General features: G+C 39.9%; 1 protein-coding gene across 4 annotated transcripts in view; it reads left to right on the top strand.

The window, feature by feature from the left end:
• Positions 1–17,468, top strand: part of Exph5 (exophilin 5) — a 74,364-nt gene that overhangs the window by 20,161 nt on the left and 36,735 nt on the right. The window contains exon 1 of one of the 4 annotated variants that reach the window (XM_040285163.2): positions 2,304–2,694. The exons of 2 other annotated variants lie outside the window; for them this stretch is intronic. The gene's annotated coding sequence lies outside the window, so the exon portion shown is untranslated. Of the gene's footprint in view, positions 1–2,303; positions 2,695–16,302; positions 16,476–17,468 lie in introns of those variants that run through there. One more of the 4 variants, XM_040285162.2, reaches the window with a different exon arrangement.

Genomic DNA, 17,468 nt, shown 5'->3' with positions numbered 1-17,468 from the left:
CCCCCTATCCTCAGTAATCTCCCTTCTCAGCCTCCAAAACTCATTCTTACTTATAGGTCACAGTATAGCTCTGGCTCCAGAGAAGGCAACAGAAAAGGCCAATAAATTAGGTCATGTCTATCCACAGCTGTTTAATTGCTTTGCCACTGCCATCCAGGCAAAAGTCTTTAAAGGGTTTATGAGTAACATATTTGCTCCAGGGTAGCTGTCTCCACCTTCAAAGCCACACCAGACCCCACCCTCATCCAGTTCCACCGAGCTCTGATTCCAGCTTCCTCCCCAGCTACCATTCCACTTCCCCAACCTGTCAACTTTTAACTTTGTTCTGGGCCTCTCAGAGCCTTGAGGAGTGTTCACAGGAACAAAACAACACCTAAGTGTATAATTTTTTTGGTGTGTGTCTAAAAATTAGCTCACAATTATGTAAATGCCACAATTTCCAAACCATGTTCTAACACAACAGTGATGGTTTGTGGTTTGAGTGGTACAGACAAAAAACGCTTTTCTGTTCACAGCTTACCTGAGCTCCATCTGTGAGGCCATGCAGGCACTCACAGGAGCAGCTCCCTAAAGATGGCAGATCTTACATCTCCTGGCTTAGGGTCATTCCAGGAGGGAAGCCAGGTCCAGGCTCCTTTTTCAGCTTGGGTATGACTTTCTTCCTGGGAAGCAGGTAGTCATCAGGAGTTTTTGACTGTAGGTCAGCCAGCCATCAAAATTAAGTGTTGGGAATAACATTGCAATTTTACCTCCTTCTCTTGGAGTTGCCAGGTATGAGCCAGTCCTCCATCTGGAGCACTGTAAGCTATTACTGCTACAGATCCTTCTTCTCAGTGCCTCAGAGGTCGGGTACCTCTGTGTTCCTCTCTATAATAAGAACACCAAGGGATAGACTTTTTCTGGATCATGATTCAGTAACACCTCTGTTCATCAGCACTCATTTAACAGATATTTTTGAGCTCTTACTATGTACATAGTAGCAGAGACACAAAATGTTCTCTACAGTTTTTCCATGCCATTTAACCCCATGCTGGGGGAGATGATGCCTGAACTGAGTCTCAGGGGAGACAAGGTGTGAATGAAGGTGAGAAGGGCACACCTCATCTTGAATGGTGAGTAGCACTAGGTAAGGCACAAAGTCATAAAAAATGTGGTTACAGGCAGGCTCCGTTCACAGTGGATAGCACTAGGGTCACATGGACGGGCAATGAGAGGCAATGGCATGAGCAAGGGGGAGAAAAGGTAGGCGATGGAGGCCTGTGGACCGTGCCCAGGACCCAGGGCTTGACAAAGCTGGGAGTGAGAAGGAGCCATTGAAATATTTAGAGCAACAGAGAAACAGAGTCAATTTTTCTTCTTAGGCGGGTGTCTTTGAGTGAAGTCTGGGTTAGAGGGATAGGGGCTTAATGTGTCCCCCAAAGGTCGTATATTGGAAATATCCCCCAGTGCAATAGTGTTGGAAGGTGGAGTCTAGTAAGATATTTAGGCCATGAAGGCTCTGCCCGCATGCATGTCTGAATGTCGTTACTCCAGGGGTAGGTTAGTTATCATGACAGTGGACTTGGTATGTGAGCAAGTCTGTACCCCCATCCCTTGCCTGCTGTTTGCTCTCTGGTGTTCTCCTGCCCTTCTGCTTTTGCCATGGACGACACAGCATGAAGCCCTTACCAGATGCCGACACGATGCTCTTAGACTTCCCAGCTTCCAAAGCCATGAGAAAAAACAGGTTTTTTCTTTATAAATTAACGAATCTGTGATGTTCTGTTATAGCAAGACAAAATGGACTAAAGTGGGGATCTTGACTAGGAATAAAGAAGTCAGTGAGAGATTCAAGAAATATTTGGAAAGTCAGATTAGCAGGATTTAGTGACTGATAGGTATAGGAAGAGGGAGAAAGGATACTTTGTAGGAATTCAGGTTTCTGGCTTCAGAAGCTGGTGAATCTAAATGGATTACTCTTGAGTCCAGTGTGAGGTATAATATCTGAATATTAAAGGATTCTAATTCCTCTATCCTCTTTAATGTATTTAGAGACATTTTTCTTAATGTGGATTATTTCTTGGCAACTGAAGTCAGGTTTTAGGCCTGTGACCAAGAATGGGGGTGAGGGGCAAAGTGGGCAGATTTCAAAGTAGAACTCTGGCAAGCTTCTTGGAACTGTTCCTCAGCTCCAGATGGCCTGGTGAAGGACTTCTGGGGGAGAAACTGAAAGCAGCCACCTGACCGTAGAGGAGGGGACTAATTGGCCCACAGAAGCCACCACATAGGTGAGCCATGGAGAACAGCCTGCTAGGCAGAAGGTGCCCAGTGAACCAGAGGAAAATACAGGTGCTCTCATTTCCTCCCTGTCAGCTTTGTACTTTGGTCAGGAGCTTTATCTTTCTCCACTTCCAAGCAAAAATAATTAAGGCCGACTGATTATTAAGACTCCCCACTCAAAAACAAAAATAAAAAAAACAGGACACTTCATTTCAAGTGGCTATTTCTCCTTCCCGGTCAGCAACAAGCCAGCTTTTTAGCAGCGCCCTCCCCTTTAATAGAGGATCAGCAGAAGTGTACTTCACCTTCAGTGAGTAGGAGGGTCCCCTCACTTCAATGTGCTCTTCCTGCCAGCTTAGGGCACTGTGGATCTTGGTTTTGAAGCTTGTCCAGAGCCACTGAGGCACAGCCGTCATTCTACCCAACACATACCAGGTAAGCTGCTATGCACCAGCATGAAGCCCCCTGGAAGATCATTTGGCCATTATTCCAGAATTTGTTTAAATATATTGAACATGCACTTTGGGGGTCAAAGCAATAAGGCTAAAAATGGTCTCTTCAGCAAGGCAAAATGATAAAGGAAAGAGTTGTTCTTTCCAAGTTTATCATGAATTGAACATCTTAAATAAATCCCAAATTTTGCGGGATCAGTATGAGTGATGTTTTCATTCATATCAAAATAAGAGACACCTGACAAATATTTGGAGGACCTACTATTTGTGGGAGATATGCAATCTGCTATGATAAATGCAAAGTATAGGGTTCTAGAAATTTATAACCTATTGGGAGGACAGGATATGAGAATTTTAACAATATTACGAGCCTACACATGACTAAGGGCCTAATGGGTGGCACAGACAGTAGCAAAGTCGGGTTGGGGAGTGAAAAATGGATAGGACCTGTACTTGCTAGGAAAGCCTTTCATGAAGAGACTCACCTTGAAGAGTGGAATGATGTAGCAAAGTGGGATGACTTGCAGTTATGGATTGTTAACCCTTCCATTGAATCAATTCTACATAACAAACTCTTGAATATATATGAATTCATAATTTACATGAATTCCGATTCATAGTTGGAATATGTGCATCTTCAATTCAGAAAACCATTCATGTCAATATTGGAAACTAAAGTCCTGAAGGAAAGACTGGTGTTTGCTCGTTGTGGTAACCGCTGGCTGGCCCTGGAGCCTGCTGGCCTACATTCCCTCTCCTCAGCAATCTGTTCCCCTTCAGTAACTTTTACTGAATGCTCACTAATTTTTAACAACCCGGCATACAGAGAATGAGCTTAGTTTAACTGCTTTCATTTTATTTTTAAATCTTGTAAATTTAAAATAGAATAGAGGCACAAAATAATTTAGGATTGAAAAAGAAATATGGTTTAAGGGCTTGTGGCTTCATTTCTCTATATTTCTGGCTTTCAGTTGAACCTGTTGCCTAGGGGAGCAACTGTGCCGTGCGCTGGTGCTCTGAATGAGTGAGTGATGGGCAGAGGCCACAAAAAGAAACCTTTAGTTTCCCCTTCAGGCTTTGTCCTTTACGTGAGTGTGTAGGAAGCCTCCAGAAAGCTTACATGATCTGAGTATTGAAATTTCTCTTCTGTATTTATCAAGGAATTGAGAGAATTTCAATTTTGGGGGCTCTTGTTCATAGCCTAATAACCCAGCGTGGCAATAAAAATATGACTTCTGACTAGATGAAGATATTCTTTGTTAGGTTACTAAGTCGGGCAGACACCTATATCACCAAATTGAACCTAGAGATAAATGCAATGTATTTTGAATGAGTTTTCTATTAGAAATGAGTCTTTTGATTAAAATAAAATCACAGTATTATGAATCACTAAAAAAAATATTACTAGAGAATGATTAGATTCTATGAGTAAATTTGGACAGTTTTTCAGATGTAAGACTAACAAATAAAAACTCTGTAGGCGGCTTACCACAAACAAAACAAAGCTAAGTAATTTTCTCTCCTATTTCCTTCCTTTACTCAGATTATCCTATATGCCCATGATGACCTTCACTCACCCTTCAGGTACACATCAAAGTTATCTTCCAGATCATTCATGTGTTCACTGGGGAATGAGCATCACTATTGATGAACAATGATGATCTCAGATTTACCCTAATGGACTTTAGACTCCTCTAAAGTCTAGTTCTGTCTTTTAAGACACATCTCCACAAATGCTTTTCCAGCCCTTAACTAGAATTTATCTTTTTTTAAATATTTATTTTTTAGTTTTAGGTGGACACAATATCTTTATTTTACTTTTATGTGGTTCTGAGAATCGAACCCAGTGCCTCACGCATGCTAGGTGAGCGCTCTACCACTTGAGCCACATCCCCAGCCCCTAGAATTTATCTTGATTGTAAATCAAAAGTCTGGGTTTTCTATTATACATGTTCTATCATGTCCTGTGTTTCATCCCAGCTACCTTGAATATATCTTTTTTTCTACCAGTAGATCCTAAATTTCCTAACATGTCTTTATATCATCCTTATAAATTTGAAAGCTCATCATGGTTGAATTGTGTTGTTTCACTCAAAAAGACATTTTTCAACCTTTTGGCTAGGTGCTAAAGCACTGAGTTGGGTCATGGAACAAAGGATGTGTAGAAGGGACATTGCAATCAAAAAAGAAATTAAGAAAATTGCCTGGAGGCATGGCAAAGAGTTTGGAATGGTTGGCACTTAGGGTTTAAATGAGGGAGCAATGGGCAACAGTCCAAATAGGAAAGCAGAGGACTCGTCATGAAGAATTGAGTTTCACAAATGAGGAAAATGAGATATAGATGTTATTTGACCAGCCCGGGTAACAAAGGACTAGAATCCATCGCTTGATCAGACCTACCAACCAGGCCCAGCACCTCACATCGGCACAGACAGTGATTTTGTGTTCCCACGCCAGTCTGGGGCAATTAGCTAGAAAAGATGAGGACAGTGATAGTGTCTCTAGCACTCTTGTCTGTGTAGTTAGGCTGCATTATACCTCTCTTTGAATTTATCACAGCAGCCTGAATGGAGGCAAGAGCAAGAAGAGGCCAACAACCAAGAAATAGAGCATACCAAAGGCAGCATCCAGCACTGGTCTCTAGTATGCCGTCATGACCAAGCTGAGCCCTGCTTAGTGACATGTAGACCAGGCTGTGAGTTATAGGCTGAGGCATATGTGTAGCGTTTCCAACCCTGCTGTGCTTTTGGTGCTTCACCTTGAACATCACAGAACCAATATGTTCAATGACACCTAGGTTAAAGGAATAGGCAAAGGTTACAAAACTGCTCATATCCAGAGAACACATGTAATAATGTTCAACTCTCTAATAATCAAAGAAATCCAAAGAGAGAGAGAGAGAGAGAGAGAGAGAGAGAGAGAGAGAGAGAGAGAGAGAAACTTTTTTTTTGGTCAATCAAATTTGCAAAGATTAAAAAGAATACTAATAATTAATGTGGCCAAAGGCATGGAAGAATGGGCTTTCTTTCTTTTTCTTTATTTCACTTATTTATTTTTATGTGGTGCTGAGGATCGAACCCAGAGTCTTACACCTGCAAGGTTAGCACTCTACCACTGAGCCACAACCCCAGCCCAAGAATGGGCTTTCTTATGAGGCAAAAAAGGTACAACTTTTCTCCAGAATAATTTGGTACTGTATTTTATAAGTTATTAAAACATGTTCATCCCTTGTCCTGGCAAGTCCACTTCAAAGAAATTTGTTCTACATAATTAATCACAGATGTACACAAATGCCAGTTTTGAACTGAGTTCACTTCAACATTTTGACTGAAAATTGGAAATAGCTTTATACCAATAATAATAACATCTGATCACCATGGTACTGGAGTAGGTATATCTATTAACAGAGATGCAATGGTAGAATATTGTAGCACAGCATTCTTAGCTATAATGTTAAACGAGAACTGTAGGCTAGCTACACAACAGTCTACTATGTAAGCGTTTTTTAAAAAAATGTATACAAGGATGCCAAGCATAGTGGTGCATGCCTGTAATTCCAGCAGCTCAGGAGGCAGGAGGATCACAAGTTCAAGACCAGACTCAGCAACTTTGTGAGACCTTGTCTTAAAATACAAAATAGAAAGGGTTAGGGATACAGCTCAGTGGTAAAGTGCCCCCTCAGTTCAATCACCAGTACCAAAAAAAAAAAAAATGCATACAAGGGTGATATGTGCCTATACCCTGGCAACTTGGGAGGCTAAGGCAGGAAGATTTAGCCAGCCTGGGAACATAGGAAGATTTCATCTAAAAAAAATTACATTAAAAAACCCATACTTATGTAACTGACATGTTGTTCAAATGGGACTCGTGGAATATAATCAGAAAGTATCTTTAGTTTTGTGTCCTACTTTTCCTTTAAATGCCACTGAATAAGAACAAGGGTGTTCCCATGACCTTTCTTCTCACTCTTATATAATAAAAGTCCTCTGGTCACTTTAACACAAAAAGCACAGCCCACTTCAATGGGATAATTAGAATGTCCAGTCCCCGGTTAATTCCAGTCTTATTCAGAGGATTCCGTATTCCTCTCCCACAGCCACCACTTGCTTGAGTTGCCTATAATAGTGAGGAGGGATCCATCCTTCTCCTTTTCCTTGTAAGCCTCTTCCTCTCTTCTCATCAGTGATTGGTTTTAACCACTCCAAGGCTGAAGTGGATGGGGGTCAGTGGGAAGACAAGTACTAGTTTGGAGGGGAGGTATATACTGAAAAGCCCTCTCCTGGCTGGAATGGTTGGGCTGATGTTTAAATGTGCCTCTTGTCTTGTGTGTATTTGTGTGGTTTTCTCAGAGATGGCCCTTGGCCAGGCCCTGTAGTGAAGATCTTTTGATGCAGATGATAAGCTCTCTTCTGCTTTCTGCTAGGAACCCAGTGATTTACCCACAACCTCTTTCTTTTACCCCTGAAACTGGCTTTAAAAGACATGAACTGTGAGAATCCCATGTCTCCTCAGCCAATCCTGTGGCCCCCATGTCTTGTACATGGGAAACATGCCATTTTTGCCTGAGACACCCTGGAAATGAAGACTGCCCACCAGTGAGCTGTGCACTCCACTCTGCAAGCTGAGCAGCTGGCCAGCCCCAGTTTTCAAACTCAAACTTCTCAGGCAGGAGTCTGAAACCAGTCTGCCTTTCCCCCACAGCATAAGGGACACAATTATGCTCTTTCGGTAGTAATGTTAAAGACTCTCTCTCTAAAGAAAATCTCCTTACAAATCCTCCCTCTGTCTCCACTCTCCTGACCCACTCTGGGGAAAGGGACTTGTAACTCTTTTTTTTTAAATTAATTTTTTGAAAAAATTTATATGTGACAGTGGAATGCATTACAATTCTTAACTCTTAACAGGACTGCTTTGGCTTTGTTTTTGTAAATTCAAGCAAGGAAGTTCTTCTTACTGGTCTTTTCACAACTCACTTGAATATCTGGAATCTCTTGCTTTCATACCTCAGCTAAAAACGGAGATGGGCAGATTCCTAGTCCTGTTACCCCTTTTTTAAACAGTTGGACACACACACACACACACACACACACACACACACAGAGTGAGAAAGAGCATGAAAGCAGTATCTCTGATCTTCCGGGGATTATGAATAATTTTTCTCCTTCAAACTTTTATGTAATTTCCAAGTCTTCTGCATCTTGTATAATTATATGTTCATAATTTTCAAAACTTAACTTCAAAGAACTTTTAAGTGGCAAAAAAAAAAAAACCCTCAATTTTGTTGATACTTGAAATTTCTTGTCCCCATGTTAGGAATTCCCTGTGTAAGAATTCCTACATTGTTACTTATGGCTGGGCATTTTAGTTATGCTCTTTTAGGTGATGAGGAACATACATTACTTTACTACAAATGTAGATGGCACTTTATGATGAGGGTACAAGAGAGAGAAAGGAAACAGCCTGAGCTGGACAAAGCCAGTTCTTGGGAACAGGAATGCTGATCAAAATACAGCAGCATTCTGGTGCCAGTCATCACATGGAACTGCTCAGTGCCTTTCACTGTGTTTCACAGCCTCTGTGTCACTGTAGTTTGTCTTACTTGTCATTATGATTTCAAGACACACCAACAGGAAAGACGTGAATTAATTGTCAGTCACACTTCAAAATAGAGCTCATCAGCTGGGCAGCATTCTTGCTTATGTTTAGTTTTTGGGTCAAGCAAGAATCCTCAGGTCAGTTGATTAGGGCTAGGAGTGCAAAAAAAAAAAAAAAAAGAAAGAAAAAAGCAGGGGCAGGGGGGATCCCGTGACCTAAAGCATAGCAATTATCCACGACTATTTTACTATGAGCAGAACAGGCTCCCACCACATCCTGGGTTGCCAGTATGCTAGAAAAGTCGTCCGTCCTCTCAGACTACCATGCTTAATTCATTGCTTCTGTGACTTTAATCCTGTTTTTGAATGATGGTAAAGAGAATAGAGGTACCAGGATGATTTTAAATAAAACAAAACAGTGCGAATCAGATATCAAGATTTCTTTTCCTATGCCAGACATTTCTTTGTCCAACCCAAAGAAAACAAATATTTTTGCTAACAGGAGCAAAATGACTCAAAGCTGAAAAAATATTGACTTTTAAAATGTAAGGTCATTGTTAATAAAGAGTAGGACACACCCAGATACATATACCAAGTAAATAGTTCTATTCATTTCTACTTTTCTTCTATAAAATGCACCTGGCATCACTGCATTAACATTTCTATTCATTTTCAAGAGATTGGTTGGTTGTTTATACTGAGTACAATTATTTTGAACCAATTCATGATGCACAGAGACATATTCAAAGTACATAATATCCTCCAATGGTATATTATCATTTGTATTGTGTGACAAAGCTTCATTTAGGCCTTTTCTCCAAAATCCATTGAGATTCCATGATAAAGTGTTTCATAATACATTGCAAAGAGTGATCACAAGTTGTGTTTGTTTTTGAGATTGAGAAAGAAGAATTTAGCTACTAGAATCTGAATAATGATGTCAAATAATAACATAGAACAATAACATTACCAGAAAAATTTCTGAAAAAATTTCTTATATACTAAGTCAGGTTTCCATAAATAAGTTATGTAATTTGCAGTAGATGCATGCATTTGTACTGCCAGTATTACTTCATTTCTCCCCAGGTACAGATTTTCTGATAGAATCACTCTAGTAGTGCTTCACAGGAATATGTCTTGGTAAATAAATGTAATTACATTTAAGACCAAACTTAGTAAGTTCTTCTGAATGAGATCTTACTCATGTGTGTGTATGTGTGGAACATCTCATCAGCAGAGTAATAATTCTAATGATTACTTTTTGTAGAAAGATCTAAGGGAGAAATGTTCTAAGTAAATCTCTTTGGAATGTGGTTCTTCAATAATTTCTAAAGAAGTGGAGTGCCTCAGCCAGGCAAAGCCAGTTCTTGGGAACAGGAATGTTGATCAAAATACAGCAGCATACTGGCATCATTTTGTCAGTTGATGAAAAAAGCAGTGTAAACACAGCACTGATCTTTGACAGGCAGTTTTGCCAAAGAAGACTTGGAAAAGGCAGGAACCATTTGAGTAAGGATTAGTTCAAGGATTAAGACTTTTTAAAAATATATTGCAAACTGTAATACAGACCAATGAGCCCATCAAGCTTTCTTAACCCAGTGAGTGAATCCTGCAATTTATAACTCAAGAGACTTTCCTCAACTCCATTGTTCTTGGGAAACCAGGAACAATACGTTCATGGTGATGACATTCAGGAAACCCCAGGCCACTTTCTGAGCAGTTTGTGGCCTAAATCAAAGACTGAATACCTATTTGAGATCTATCTTTCTTGCCTCCTGGCTTCTATATTTGATCAGTATGTGAAGATGAAGTGGGAGAAGAGGAAAACCTCACATTGCAACATTAAATTCCTTAAAGTTGAAGCTCATTATGGAAAGTTAGATTCAATTTGAGTTGGTTTTCTAACATCTTTAAGATGTCATGATATGGAGGGTGAATTAAGTTGAATATCATTGTGGGTTTTAATTAGAGAATGAAAAGTGAATGTAAGGTAATCTTGCAACCTGCCTGCCTGGACCCAGAATAAACTATGGGAGCATCGCTTTTCTCTAACCTTGTAAAATTGCCTAGGCTTCTCCTTATGTCTTCTTTTCCTGGCAGGACACATTGTAAAAATAAGCATTCAACTTCATTCTTATTAATGAAAAACAAAGGAGGGATGCACCAGAGCCTCAGGAGTACAGTTGTGTCTTGTTACCTAACTCTACAGAACCAGCAGTACAGAGGATGTGGTCAGAATTTAGGATGTAGTTGTCTTTGGAAAGAAGCCATGAATAATATAATAAACAAATCCAAGGTGTTGAGATCATACACTTTATCTATGGGTCAGAACTTTATTAGCTCTAACCTGTCTGGCAGTTGTGCTAGTAACAGCCTGACAGGAGTCACTTACCTCTGATACTGCAGCTCTGCACAGCTTCCCTGCACTTGTAGAATCCTAACATCACCTTGCGAGTCTCAGTGTAAGATGTCTGAGCATCTGTGTAAAGGGGAATAAGAGGGATGCAAAAGCTAAAAACTTCAAGCTGGGGTTGTAACTCAGTGGAAGAACGCATGCCTAGCATGTGTGAGGCCCTGGATTTGATTCTCAGCACCACATGTAAGTAAATAAATAAATATCCATTGACAACTAAAAAATATTTTTAAAAAACCTCTAGTTTGAAATTCTTTTGTATTCATTTGTTGGATTATTCAACAAATATGTATTCACTGCTTTGGTGTGTACAGGAATTCTGGCATCTGACTTAGAGAGCTGACATCTAGTGACAAGGCAACCAGCCTGCATAAAGTTTAGACACACTACAGAGAAAGTTTATTCCAGGCAAGCACTGAATAGTTCAAGCACTGAGTAAAATAAACTGGAAATTATTGTACTCACTCAACGAATGGGGTCTTAAGCTAGGTGGAAATCTAACTTTTTTATTCTCCACTTACAACCTCTACAAGTTTTTCATCTTTCATAGTTTCAGGGTTTTTTACTGTAAAATGAATGTTGTTGTCTTTCGGTATCTGCAGGGGTTGGTTTTAGGATCCCTCAATGGATACCAAAGTCTATGGATGCTCAAATTTCATATAAAGAATGGTATAATACTTGCATATAACCTGTGCACACTGCCCCATATTCTTCCTTCCTTCATTCACTTCTCTCTCTCTCTCTCTTTCTTTCTTTTTCTTTCCCTCTTTCTTTTAGACTGGGTCTTGCTATGTTGCCCAGACTGGTGTCAAAACTCCTGGGCTCAAGCAATCCTCTTAATCAGCCTCTGAGCATGGGGACTACACATCCATACCACCGTACCTGACTCTACATACTTTAAAGCATCTCTAAATTGCTTATGATAACTAATACAATGTAAATGCTATGTAAATAGTTGTTTTACTGTATTGTTCTGGAAATAATGGCAAGAAAAGATCTGTGCATGTTCAATACAGCCATTTTTTCCTAATATTTTTATTTGCAGTTTGTTGAGTCTGGGATGGGAACCTGTGACTATGAAGGACCTACTTCATGGGGATCCTGTGGTCATTTAATTTGACAGTTTTTGTGGAAGTGCTCAGTGAAGCAGCTGTCATGTAACTTATACCTAACATTTAATTCTAGGACCACTTTACCCTGCAGGAGACAAGGTGCTGATGCAGTGGGCAGGTTTTGTTCAAGTTCACCAACATCATGAAGACACTAGAAATGATACAAAAATAGTGTCTTCATTCAAGTGATTGTCAGTTTGAATCTGGAATCATGTTATCCTCTTCTTGCTGTTTCATTTTAATCATGTAATGGACCCAGAGAAAAGCAGCAAAAAGAAAGGTCAAGGACATGAATGGACAGTAGACACAAGAGGACAACCTGAAAGGCTGGGATGGTGTGGGCTGGAACACAGAGGTCTGAGGGAAATAGAGTTGGGATCTCTGAGATCTCAGACCAAGCTAAATGGGGATTTGTCATCCACATCCTGGAACATGAGGCCATTTCCTTTGAGACCTTTGTAGAAGTCTGCTTAGACTCACAGCAAGTGGGATGGCACCACAGAGGCTCCAAGTCAGCCCCCTCATTTTATAAGTGAAGAAATCCATGTTCAGAGAGAAGAGTTTCCCAAATAGATATTCATTCATTCACCAAGGGCTTATTAAGTCCCTGGCCTACATCTGACATCATTCCAGAAAACAAGACAGGCAAGGTCCTCGCTATTATGGATTATATTTTAGTGGGGAACATGGAGACAATAAAAAGAAAATAAATGAAGATGATGATTTCAAAAGAAGATTAATGAGATTAAGAAAAATATACCAAGTAATGACCAAAAGTGACCATGGATGGGAGAAGGGACTTTTCTTTTTTTAAGAATTTAACCTTTATTTTTTATGTAGTGTTGAGGATGGACCCCAGTACCTCACATGTGCTAGGCAAACACTCGACCACTGAGCTACAACTCCAGCCCAAGAAGGGATCATTTATTTTGAAAAGTCAGGGAACATCTCTGCAAGGACATGACATTTTAGCTAAGGCCTAAATGAGACAAAGGAATTTTGCTGTGTGTCAAAACAGTGAGGAGCATTTCAGGTGGAGGCTACAGCAAGTGTGAATCCCAGAAGGAACTAGCTTGACTTGTGAGAGGAACAGAAAGGTGGTATGGTTGACAGTGGCAGAAAAGGCAGAGGTCAAATATTATATGAAGACCATGAAGTTTAATGGTATTCTAAGCATGGAGAGAATTAAATAGAGAAGTGACACAAAATGGCTTACATTTATAAAATATTGTGTAAAATAAAATTTATACATTGACCCAGGGGAGAAGGTGAGGTAGTCAGTGTAGGTAAGAATAAGGAGGATCTAGTAATGAGAAAATGGGCTAACAACTGTTTTTCAAATCAGGCAGTTGACATGGGTAAAAACCACGAGAGTTTAGAGGATGACGAATAGTTTTCCAAAGAAAGAACAAAAGAGTTGCTGGTGGTTATTTTTCCAAAAATTAAAAAAAAAAAAAACAAAAAACTTTCGTGTTTGTGTTCCTAGTCACATATAGGGAAAGAAAGGAAAGATGAAGATCAATGAAAGACAGAAGTTCTGAGGGCTATAAAAAAGGCGAGTCGCATCCCTCCCACATGCTTTTGGGCTCTGAAAGTCCCCTTCTCTCCAGGGAAGTCTGTCCTCTGTCACTTTTTTTTTTTTTTACTTATTTATTTATTTTTATGTGGTGCTGAAGATCAAAACCAGTACCTCACACACAGACAAGTGCTCCACCACTGACCACAAACCCAGCCCCTCTATCACTTTTTAAAATAAATCCTGCTAGGCTTAAATTACCCAGCTGCTCCCTGTGTTCATTCTTTAACTCCATGAAACACAAACTGTCCAATCATCAATAAGACCCGTATCTGAGCTCCTACACTAGTCCCCAATAGCCATTCCAAAATGGAGTCATTTGTGTTAAATGTCACATAATCAGACCCAAACTTAAAAGAAATCAAACAAAATAAGAAAATATCCCAAAAGATAAGGTTTTCAAAAAAAAAATCACAACAAATAATCAAAACCATCAGTCAACCTGAGCCAACATGATAAGAAAGTCCCCCTCTACTTTAGTTCTTACAATGGAAGTAACCTGAAATAACCTTACATTAGCCAATATCTTTTATATATTCTGTTATTTCTTTGATCCTGCTCAAGCTACTTTATAAAAATCATCTGTTCTGCCATGCCCAGCAGAGTTATTTTGTAGATGGGATGCTGTCCAATTCATGAATTGCTAATAAAAGACAATTTAATCGTTAAAATTCAATTTGTCAAAATATTGTTCTCTGGAATTTGCTTTGGCTGCTGTGTGGAGTCTGGATAGAAGGAGATCCAGATTAGAAGGTAGGAGGTTCCTGCAGCCTTCCAGATAAGAAATGGTGGTAGTTTGGGCTGGGGTTGTGGCTCAGTGATCGAGCGCTCGCCTAACACCTGGGTTCGATCCTCAGCACCACATAAAAATAAATAAGTAAAGATATTGGTCCAACTAAAAAATAAATAAATATTTTTAAAAAAGAAAAGAAAAAGAAATGGTGGTAGTTTGGACAAGGAATGTGGCTGTGGAAATACTTGATAGACTGCAAGCCCCAAGAAGGTGAGGACCTTGTACACTGTGTGATCCAAGCTCCTAGAACAGTATCTGGTGCATAATTACTGCTCAATAACTATCAATTGAATCAAAGAATGGTTAATTTCAGAAATTTGACAGGAATCCAGGTTTATGATCAATACAAGTATAAGCTCTTCCCAGTTTATGTACATTTGCCTTTTTGTGTTTAGAATAGTATGTGTTTTTAGATCTTTTGATAAAATTGATGCAACACTTGTAAGCAATTGTGCAGCCCAAATCTTGGCCTCAGCCATTGCGTTTCAGCACAGTGTGCGTGATGGCCACTCAGTGCATCGGCCAGCAGTGGGCCTTCCCAGCCAGTTCCTCATCTTGAGTGTGACCTCTGAGCCTATCTGCCCTGAAAGCTTTGGTTTTGGCGGAAGCATGCTTTTGATTTGAGTACAATGTGGAGATCCAGGAGGGCATCTATTATGCCTAAGCCAAATAGTTGATGCTTTTGACTTTCCTTACAGGAAGGAAAAGTCCTAAGGGCCATTCTCTTCCTGATGTTCCCCTCTGTTGTGTTTGGGATGGTGATACAAATTGTCCACCCCAGCACTCTTCTCTATAAACTCTGCCTCCCAACCTGCTCAGCACTTCATCTGTGCCAAACACAGACCTTTTGTGCCTTAACGCAATCCTCACAAAAGCACCATGAGAAATCATCCCTCTTATACCCACTTGATATATGAGAAAACTGAGGTACAGAGAGATTAAAATCGTACAAGTAATAAAGGTTAAGGACAGCATTTAAATCAATAAGTCTGAATTTAATTTAGCCTGTCAGTATTTTAACATCCTCATTGATAAAGTAGGAAATGGTGACTATCGACCTTCACAAGGGTGCTTGTGAAGATTAAATTAGTTAACATGTATCACCGTGCCTGGTCCAGTAAAAGCGCTGTGTAAATGTTAGCTATAATTAACTTTCTGATACTAATCCTATGAAAAATTTACTTCTTATAGACATGATTTCAATTTGTGTGCAGAGTCACATCTCTCACAGTAAATACTGAGTTGCTTTACAATGATGGCATGAAATTTTTGTAGAATTCATTCATTACTCCAAAAGTGGTGCAAATCTTTACTGATTGCCCTTAAGTCAGGAACCATGCTGAGCCCTGAGGAAGCCAAGTGAATGAGCCACAGTTCCTGCCCTCAAGGAGCTGACAGCCTAGTGAGACAGCCATACAGGTACATACATGGCAAGTAATTCAGTATAATCTGGTAAATATGGAAGTGATCCTGGGTGCTTTCTGGTATGGTTTAGGTAAAAGGCACAAACAAAAAGAGATTGGGTAAATCTAGGAGGACAGAAGATCCTTGGTGGCTATGAGGGGGAATTAACAGTTCAACTCCAAGTTGAACCTCCAGCGGGGCAGCAAGTATTTTCTACAGAACCTTCTTTCAGGTGACTTTAGGTAAGGGATCACTCACTGTGAGCTGAACCCATACCGCAATTACATGCCTTTATTTTTACTTACATCATTTCTATTTTCCTTCTGTTGTGACTTTGTGTTATATTAAAACAAACATTCCGAAGGGAACAATGATCAATTGTTAAAATATAAAGTGATTTTCTTTTATCCATGGTGCGCAGTCTGGATCACAACCATTCAAGGGAGTTTAAATGGATTTTATCATTGAGCTTGGTTTGAATGCTGGTGCCATTGTTGTGTTGCTGCCCTTTGAGTTCTAAAGATTTGTTGTTGTTGCTCACTTTACCCTTTTTTCTTATCTGAGCTTTCCTTCCTGCAGACTTCCCTCTTGTGGTTTAACTTTGCCATTATCAAAAGAACACATTTTCAATATACCTGTTTGGTTTTCCTAGTCCCTGCCCCTCCCTGTGGGCTGAGCCAAAGACCAGCTCTGATGTCAAGGCAAAGGCTCTCAAATAACAAATCTTTTCAGAGGAGCAACAGGGGGAGAAGTGGCTAAGAACTCACACTTGTCCTTAAGCATTCTTTAGTCAGCAAGCACAGTAAGAAATCTTTACCTGGAAATATCACCTTTCTGAAGCAGGAAGACAAAAGCAACATTTTCCAAAGATGGTGAGTCTGCTTTGGGGATTCAGCATTTTGAAAAGTTTCTGCTTGGGCATACTGATCTATTCTTCATTGTGACATTAACCCTAGTCTAAACTGTGACTCAGGAACTAGTTCCTGCCCCATGCCTTATATTTGTGCTTTCCTGAGTGTTGTGTCAATACGAAACAAAATATGTTTGAATTCCTGTGTGGAAGGAAAACTTTTACGCTACTTTGATCACCTGTGAATAAAGAGGCAAATGTGCTTTCACAGGATTTAGTGTTCTTGAGAGATTCATTCTGGGGCTCACCTATGACTGAACCTGTGAGACATGAATGGGTGGAGAGTTTAAGATTCCTCAAGAATTTGGCAAGAAGTCCTTAAAGCCTAGAGTAGAGGGTTGATAGTGATCAGGATTCCTGGCTGCCTGGAAGACAGAATAAGATGTAATGGGACAGTCACTCATGGGAAAGTCATTTGTGAAAGAAAAACAACATACATACAGAAGCCAAGGAAGTAAGAAAAGTGGGGGACAAGGGGAAGGATACAAGTAGGAGATAAAAAGAGAGGTAAGAACAGCAAAAAAGAGGAATTGATACCATTGGCCAGAGGACCTGATAAAGGGAGCTATTTTGAGAACTGTTTTAAATTTTGCTGAGAAGATCATGAAAACTATAATTCCTATTTTCTGGCTTAGGGGTCTTGTTTGCTTTTAAATTTTGTATAACTGCTGTCTTTCCAGCATATTTGGATGATCATCACCACTAGTGTAGTTAGCAAATGTCACTGTATGCTCATACAGTTGTATTGTTCACTAGTGGGGTTAATAATACACAGAGACCATAAGATATATGGTTAAGAGAACACTGGTTTGAGAATCAGAAGCATGAGTTCACAGGGCAGTTCAACGACTCCAGCTTGCCTGGTTTGCCAGGCTTCAGTGTCCTCCTGCAGCATTATCACGAGGATTAACAATAATGACTGCAAGATCCTGGAGATAGGAAGAGCTCAATACAT

The sequence above is a fragment of the Ictidomys tridecemlineatus genome, chromosome 4, assembly GCF_052094955.1.
Source record: "Ictidomys tridecemlineatus isolate mIctTri1 chromosome 4, mIctTri1.hap1, whole genome shotgun sequence".
Taxonomy (NCBI): domain Eukaryota; kingdom Metazoa; phylum Chordata; class Mammalia; order Rodentia; family Sciuridae; genus Ictidomys; species Ictidomys tridecemlineatus.
The sequence above is the reverse complement of the archived record's forward strand: the minus strand, read 5'-3'. Positions and strand labels throughout refer to the sequence as shown.